The sequence below is a fragment of the Herpailurus yagouaroundi genome, unplaced genomic scaffold, assembly GCF_014898765.1.
Source record: "Herpailurus yagouaroundi ecotype Mexico unplaced genomic scaffold, PumYag 187, whole genome shotgun sequence".
NCBI classification, from domain to species: domain Eukaryota; kingdom Metazoa; phylum Chordata; class Mammalia; order Carnivora; family Felidae; genus Herpailurus; species Herpailurus yagouaroundi.
This window is the reverse complement of record NW_024412418.1, coordinates 5,582,583-5,591,797: the sequence shown is the minus strand read 5'-3', so window position 1 is coordinate 5,591,797 and position 9,215 is coordinate 5,582,583. Positions and strand designations below refer to the sequence as shown.

The 9,215-nt window shown below is 35.3% G+C and overlaps 1 pseudogene; it reads left to right on the top strand.

Moving 5' to 3' along the window:
* LOC121043952 (olfactory receptor 4A47-like) overlaps positions 1-93 on the top strand; it is a 12,902-nt pseudogene extending 12,809 nt beyond the window's left edge.
* The last annotated feature ends 9,122 nt before the right edge of the window (positions 94-9,215 follow it).

Genomic DNA, 9,215 nt, shown 5'->3' with positions numbered 1-9,215 from the left:
CTGAACCCCCTGATCTATACTCTGAGAAATTCTGAGATGACAAATGCGATGAAGCAGCTCTGGATGAGAAATGTCGTATCTGTTGGTATATAAGTGCATTATCCACCATGAAGAGAATTATTTGACATTGGATGCCATTTTATAAGAATGCAGATGTCTTTTTAAAATGATTCTGAGTTGCCTTGTTCAAAGAACTTAATTATTTTTAAAGTATGGACTGGATAATTGTGCTTTAATAACAATTTCCCTCCCTGGTAGAATCTATTGTCCATTATCCCTCGGAGATTGCTTCATTTAGAAAGGTGCAATACCTTCATAGCAAGATGTCAACAATACGTGATTATTTAGTAAATTTTTATGGTTAATTTTCAATCAATTTATGTTTTTTAACTTTTTTGATACTTACTAATATTTTAGTTATATTCTTATTATTTCGGGTAATTCTTTTTATTATGCTAATTATAATGTTAATAATGCATAGACTGTCTTGTTCAGTAAATTTCTGTTGCCTTATCTGCAAAATATTTTGTGTAACACTTTTATTTTTACAAGAAAAATTGATGTGTAATGGATAATAATGAATAGTAAAAGAGAACACCTTACATAATGGGATAAAATGTGAATAAATTACCTACTCATCTCTCAACACGGTGTCTATTCCTCTTTCCCCAGAGGAAGTCACTTAATCTGTTTCTTAAGCCTCTTGAGGTATTAACATCATTTGTATTTATGTATGCAAATTTTTCTCTGCGTATTTAAATATTTGTTTTTATTATCAACTTACTTTTTTTTACAATAAACTTTTAAGTTTAGGATAGTTTTGTTTATTTTTTATTTTTCAGTTGAAAAATTGTCCTACAATATTATCCTAGATTTGGGTACACAACATAGCGACTGAACTATCATGTACACTAAGAAATGCTCATTATGATCATTGTAGCTTCCATCTGGTTAACATAACAAGTTGCTACAACATATTGGATGTGTTCCCTATGCTATACTTTTCATTCTTGTGATGTAATTATTTTATAAGTGAAACTCTGTACCCTTTATCACCTTCACCCATTTTGCCTATCCCTCCATCCCCCTCACCTCTGGCAACTGCCAGTTTGTTCTCTGTATGCGTGAGTTTGTTCCTGGTTTTTGTTTTTGTTTTTGTTTTTGTTTTTTTTTAAATTCCACGTATATGTGAAATCATTTGCAACATCTTGAAGATATTGCATACTAGTCCATAGAGATCTCTTAGTTTTTCTTGTACTGCACATTACTTATTAACATATACTAAAATAAATATATCCATTCCTGTTCATGTTTTTACTAACCTTTTTTTTTTTTACAAAGAAGTTTGCTATAATTGTATGCTTGTGAATAAGTGCAAGTATGAGTTCTTAGGAGTGGAATTGTTGAGATATGTATTTGAAACAATGATCACATAGTTAAATGTCGATATTCATAGGTATCGCCAAAGTGCCGTCCTAGAGATTGCCCCAGTAGCTACACTGATGCTCACCGTCTGTGAGGGTACTTCAGTCCACATTCTTAATCACCTGTACCTGACGAATATTTGTGGCATAGAACAATCTGACTAAATTGTAATCTTTCTTATTGTTTAGTTTATCTTTCCAGATATTGAATATGGTTAGTATTTCTTTTTCTGGGAATCATCTATTAATACCTTTACCTATTTCATTCAATTGTTGCTTATTTCCATACTGATTCTTATTGATTACATTCTAAGAAAGGATCCCTTTTACTATTGTGAATGTAAGTATTATCTTTCTGACTACTGGTGTGTTTTTAACTTCTGTATACTCTGTAGAACGCTTTTGGTGTGTAATGATGTTTTCTTTAAAAACATTTTTTTAATGTTTACTTATTTGTGAGAGAGACAGACAGACAGAGCTTGAGCAGGGGAGGGGCAGAGAGAGAGGGAGACACAGAATCCGAAGCAGGCTCCAGGTTCTGAGCTGTCAGCACAGAGCACAGTGTGGGGCTCCAATTCACTAGCTGTGAGATCATGACCTGGGCCAAAGTTGGATGCTTAACTGACTGAGCCACTCAGGTGCCCAATGTTTTCTTTTAAATCCAATAAGGATTTTTTTTAAAGACTCTTTGTTCATACCAAAATATTCTTCAACTATATTTGAGCACTTAATTTTTAAAGTATTTTTGAGGTTATGTATCATGCATTAGAACTTTTGTTGCATTTGGAATTTATTTTGATCTATGAGTTGAAAAGAGAGAATTTTAGTGGATTTTCTAAAATTTAAGAGTTTGTAATAGTTGCATATTTTTCTTTTTCCCATTGACTTGAAATCCTGATATTATATTCCTAAGCCCCGTATATGTTTGTATCCAATTCAGGAATCAATTCTGTTTCATTGATCTCTGTATTCATGTCCCAGTTGATATGAAATATAGTTGCTTTGATACAATGACACATTTTGATATGTGATGAGACCAGCAGTCCCTCCTTAATATGCTTTTTCAGAATTATGTCTAGTTTTGCATATTTACATTTCCAAATCAAGTTTTAAATGAAATAGTAAGTTTACATTTAAATAAGATAATACAAGTTTAACATTACAATAAGTTTACAATGAAGTTAAACAGGTTTAAAATAGCATAGTTATAAAACAAAAGTCAGTTATGATTTTCAAGAAGATTCAATTAGAGAAGATTAAGGAAATTTACCTTTTCCGAGTGCTGAGAACTGTTATCCCCCACCGGGTCTTGACATTTAACATTGGGTACTGCTTCCATTTTCCACCTGTATGACTTATCCCTTCTAGAAGTCTGCTGTTCATCCTCCATGACCCCTGAAATGCTGCCTGGCACTTTTCTGTAATAAAACCATCTCTTTGAGGAAGTACATGCCTTATGTCTTTGCTGAGCATCCATATGGCCATCTGCAAACCCCAGAACCATGACATCATCACGAGTGACAGGGATATGGTTTCCTCTTTCAGGTGGCATGTGCTAGAGACTTTGTCTCAGCAGCCATTCAGGTCCTCTTCACAGTGCAGCTGTGTGTGTGTGGCCCCAAAGTCATAGACCATTTGTGTGTGATGTAAACCCATTTTTGAAAGTTGTCTGCATGGACCCAATCGTACCCTTGGTCTCTTTGTTGCTGTCGACAGTGGGTTCATTGACCTGTTAACATTTTCTTCTTGATGGTCTCATAGGTGGTCATCTTCTACTACTCTTGCTCCCTGAAGACCTATAGCTTCAAGAGGAGACACAAAGCCATGTCCACCTGTGTCCCTCACGTCACTGTGGTGGTCTTAGTATTGTGTCCATATATTTATATATTTGTACCCAATCACCACCTTTTCCACTGATCAAGTTGTGGCTGGGTTGTATACCACAGTAACTCCCTTGTTAAACTTCTTAAACCTGTGCACTCAGAAATTTGGAGGTGAAAAATGCCGTGAGGAAGTTCTGGAGGAAAAAAGGTAACTGAGAGATATCCGTAACTTTATTAAATGTTGGTCTCTTTAATGGAAAAGAGATAAGAAGATACTTTCTGTGGTGCAGAGGCACATGAACACTATTTGTCCCAAGTATGTTTATTTTCACATATAGGCACTGTGAGGAAAGGTCCAGGCAGGAAATTATTTATCATTGTAAAAATAGCGTATTTAGACTTATGTATGTCTAATTGATTGTCAAAGTTTAATGTACTATTTGAATTAGAGTTCTTATAAATGCAGATTATCAGGACACAGCTCTGGAGATTTTCGTTTACTAGCTTTGTTGTTGAATGACATACTACTTTCTAAAGAGGTGTACGTAAAGCCAAAGAGTTCTGCATGTACTCTTGCTATTGTGCTGTGCTTTGTGTTGACATCATGCACCTTTTAATGAAGTCAACTTAGTTTTTACACTTAGTTTTTAACTTGTAGTAAAATACAGATAACAAACTTGCAGTTTTAGCCATTTGTAAGTGCATAGTTCAGGGGCGTTGAGTTAATTCACATTGTCATGATAGTTAGGTCAGTTAATTCATCTTGGTTATGCAAACACAAGCACCATCTGCCTCCAAAGCTTTTTCATCTTCCCAGATTGAAATTCCACACTCATTAAACATTAATTCTCTATTTCCCTTTCTCTGGGCCTTAGAAGATACCATTCTACTTACTTTCTGTCTATGAATTTGGCTACTTTAAGCCCCATATGTAAGTGGAATCATAAGTTAAATTGTCTTTTTGTGACTGTCTTATTTCACTCAATAAGTGAATGTATGTGTTAGCATGTGTCAGAATTTCCTTCATTTTTAAGGGTGAATAATAACCCGTTGTGTACATAAACCTCACACTGTTCATACATTTATCTGTCAGTAGACACCTTGGCTGCTTCTACTTTCTGTCTATTATGAATTATAGTGCCATGAATATAGATATAGAAATATCTGTCTGAGACTGTGGTTTCCATGATTTTGTGTATATACCCCAATTGTGGATCATATAATAATTTTTTGCTTAATTTTTTAGGAACTACCATAACATTTTCCATAGCAGCTACATCATTTTACATTCCCACCAGAATGCACGGTTGTTCCCATTTCTCCACTTTCTTACATGTGTTGTTATCATTATATTTTTTGGTAATAGCTCTCCCATTGGATGTGAAGTGGTATTGCATGATGGTTTTGAAGTGCCTTTCCTAAGGAAAATGATTAATGTAATGTAAGCACATCTTTTCATGTGCTTATAGGGCATTCATGCATCTCTTCTGGAGAAACGTCTACTGAAGTCCTTTTCTCCTTAAAAAAATTTTTTTAAATGTTTATTTATTTACTTTGAGATGGAGAGAGAGCAAGTGGGGGAGGGGCAGAGAGAGGAGGAGAGAGAGAATCCCAAGCATGCTCTGCGCTCTCAGGCGCTGCCACTTTTGCTGTAAGAAAACCATCTCTGTTAGGAAATACATGACTTAAGTCTTTGCTGAGCATCCATGTGGCCATCTGCAAACCCCTGTACTATGAAATCATCATGAGTGACAGGGATATGGCTTCCTCTTTCAGGTGGCATGTGTGAGAGGCTTTGTCCTTGCAGCCACTCATGTGAGACTCAAACTCACAAACTGTGATATCATGACCTGAGCCTTAATCAAGAGTTGGACGCTTAGCCTACTGAGGCACCCAGGTGCCCCCCTTTGCTTGTATTTCATCAGGTTCTTTTATTTTTTGAGATGCAGTACTTCTTTATATAGTATTGATATTAATACCTTATCAAATATATCATTTGCAAATATTTTCTCTCCTTTGTGGGATACCTTTTCGGTCTGTTGATAGTGTCTTTTGGTGTATAAAAGTTCTTAAATTTGATAAAGTAATTTATGCATTTTTTCTTTTCTTGCCTGTGGTTTTGGTGTCCTACCCATGAAATTATTGCCAAACCCAAAGTTATGAATTTTTCTTTCATGTTTTCTTTCAAGAATCTCATAGTTCTGTCTAGTAGTTGAGGTCTTTGTTCCATTTTAAGTTAATTTTTGTATATGCTGTGCATTAAGGGTTCAGTTTCATTTTTTTTTTGTGTGTGTGGATATCCAGTTTCACAGCACCATTTTTTTAAACCACCTCTCCTCTCCCCATGAATGTTCTTGTCACCTGTTGACAATCATTTGAAGACATATACAAAAGTTTATTTATAGGCTCTGTATTTTATTCCATTGTTATGTCCATCTTTATGCCAACACCATACTGTTTTGATTACTATAGCTTTGTAATAAGTTTTAGAACCAGGAAGTCCTCAACTGTTTGTTTGTTTCCCAAGGTTATCTTGCTGCATGGAGTTTCCACCAGAGTCTTAGAATGGATTTATTTATTTCAACAAAAAACTTTTTTTTTTTTTTTGGATTTTGATAGGGATTGCATTCAATATGTAGATTACTTTAGGTAGTATTAATAACATGAGCCACATCAGTTCATGAGCCACATGAGTTCATTAATAACTCATGAGTTCATTAATAACATGAGCCACATCAGTTCATGCCATTTATTTGTGTCTTCTAGAATATTTTTCAGCAACATTTTGTAGTTTTTCATTGTACAAAACTTTTGCTTCCTTGTTTAAGTTTATTCTCAAGTACTTTGCTTTCTTTGAAGCTATTGTAAATGGAAGTATTGTCTTAATTCCCTCTCTGGGTTGTCATTGGTAGCACAGAAATTCAGCGTCTTTCTGTGAAAACAAAACAAAACAGAACAGAACAACCAAAACCAGAAAACTCCCAACGAATTGGGTGTAGAAGGAATGTACCCCAACATAAGAAAGGCCACGTATGACTGATCCACAGGTAACATCACACTCAACAGGGAAAGGTTGAAAGCTTTCCCAATCAGGAACAAGATGAAAGTGCCCATGATCACCCCTCCTTTTCAACATGGCACTGGGATAAAAATCCCTGTGACACTTTTAGTGACATGAGGTTATTTTGCTTACTTACTATAACAGTTTTTCTGATGGTAGCCACTTTCTATCCTGTGGATCTCAGCTTAAGCATCAACTTTGAAGAAAGGCCTTCCCTGGTCACCTTCTCCATAGTACAATTCTCTCTGAGTACCCTGTTTGCTCTCTTATTAGCACTGATGAAGACTGTAATTAGCTTACTAAATTGTCCCCTTATTTACTGTCTGACTTTATTATGAGAATATAGGCCTCATTCAGGAAGGACCTTATACATGATTTTTCCCATCGTTAATTGCTGTATCCTCACTCTTAGTACATTTCCTATCATTAAAGAGTTGCTCCATATAAGAAAAATACTTAAAAAAAAAATTTGAATAGTGATTACATTAAAATTTATGAATAAATATTTAAAATATGTAACAACACTTCTAGGCAGAGTTGAGTATTAAATAAAGTGAAGGAAAAACATTATATGACAAGTGGGGAAATATATGATAAATTAATCTTTACTGGAACAAAATAACGGCTGAAATTTTATTCTTGACTGGCAAAGGTCTCATAATGGTTTTAAAGTTTTTTGTGTTTTGTTTTGTTTTTGCTCCATGTTATATCTTATAGGCCTTCATTATGTGATTTAGTCTAGTAGTATCTTACATTTAGATGTGCTTTCAAACTTTTGCGAAAATCTGAGTGAATTATGTAATTAAGCAAGAATCAGTCTTGGACACTTTCCAATCCTATAACTTAATGAAGAGTGTGGTCAGAAGGGATGAAATGTCCAGTTATCTTTGCCTGTATGGGGCAGAAGATGCTAGAACTGATAACATTTTCAGGAGGTCCTTCTTAGGCTTAAAATATTGCTTAAGAAAAAGTACAAGAGTGCCTCTCAAATTTCAAGTCAACTATTCTGCCCAAACCAATACTATAGAATGATAAAGACTCACTAGCTGAAAGGTATTTTCTATTTAGAAATTAGTGGGAAAGAAATTGCCTGAGAAGGTCTCCTTGGGAAATGGCTGGTGGCTCTCTCCTTATGTAAGGATAGGAATTCCTTGTCTTTTTGATAAATTATCCTAATGCGATCAATTTTTGTTTTTCTGTGTAGACCATGAAATTCCTAGGATGTAGGCTACATTGCAAATAAAAACAACCTTCTGAATAAGAAGGAGACTCCACAGAGAAAATGGATAGACAGTTGATTGAAAGAAAATATATCCTCATGTAATAATGCAACTTTTTGTCCTTTCTTGTCAAAGTGGATGACAGAGGAAATCCACGTGGTTGGAAATGAGTAAAAAGTGTTCCTTCAGATTGTGGATTTGCCTTCACAAGATAAGACTAACAGTAAATAGTGGAAACCAGCTTTTGCAATTGTGTTGACTATCTTTATTATGTAAAAGTGAGATCACCTCAAGATAAAGAAAACTTTCATTCCAATTCTAATTTTATCACTTAAAAATGGGTGACCTTGGGAAAATTAATTAGATGATCTGATGAGCCTCAGTTTGTTTAACTGTGAAATGGGGATTATAATTCCTGTTACTGTAAGATGAACTGTGATTCATGAAGTTGTGAGTGTGTGATTGGAATCCACTGTAGGCATTGTGAGCAGTGGAGTAATAGATCAGAATCGTATTTAAAAAGGATCATTTTTAAGTTGCATCAAGAGAACCAATTGATGGAAGCCAGAATGAAAGGGGAGGGACAAGGCTAGTGTGGTGGGACATAAGAAGTGGGGAGGGGAGGGAAATGATTAAATTTGTGATATATACATATATTTTTAAATGTTTATTATTGAGAGAGAGAGAGAGAGAGCGCATTGGGGAGGGCAGAGAAAGAGTGGGAGACACAGAATCTGAAGCAGGCTCCAGGCTCCAAGCTGTCAGCACAGAGCCCTACGTGAGGCTTGAACTCGCAAACCATGAGATCATGACCTGAGCTGAAGTTGTATGCTTAACTGACTGAGCCCCCTGCTGCCGGTGCCCCAAATTTGTGATATATTTTAAAGGAGGTTAAAGATTTGTTGAAGAGATCAATATGTGATATAAGAGCAAGAAAACAAGAAGGGCACTGTGATATTTTTTGTCTGAGCAATGACATGGAAGATGGTTCCATTTAATGAGGTGGGGACCACCTATGTTTGTTGCTGAAAAATAAAAAATTGGTTTTATAAGTCCTGAACTGATACCCAATTGGAGATGTCCAAAGTTGGAGATGTTGCATATATGAAGTTAAGGGAGAGACACAATAGTGGAATGCTTCCACATTTATTGGTCAGGAAAATGGGGCATATCCAACCAGGGAAGTGACCTTCCATTCCTAATTTGATCCATTCAATTTGAATATGTCAATTACCTTAAATCAGTCTCAAATATTTTACTTTTGTGACTTTATAAACTGTGCATCTTGTCGTGAATTCCCTTGTTCTCTTTTCTTATCCTTCCATTTTCCCTTTAAAAGTGAGCTAAAGCCTTGTTTTCTCTGGGAAGTCTTCTCTGATTGCATTTACTCTTTGGTTGATATATTCTTACCCATTATCTTTGCATTGTGTAACCCTTTTCATAATATTTTTATTAAATTGATGTTATTATTATGTATTTATCACTGAGTATATGAAAGCATGGCTTATTCAACTTGGAAATCGCAGCATCTATGAAACACTCCACACAAACAGGTAGTCCTACATTCTTTAATTGAATTAATCAATAAAAAATTAATCTTATAATGCATTTAAGTGTCCCCCGCCCCCCGCCTTGTTTTGTAGATCACCTGCTTCTAATGTGAGAAGTCAGCTCCTATGCAGACTGG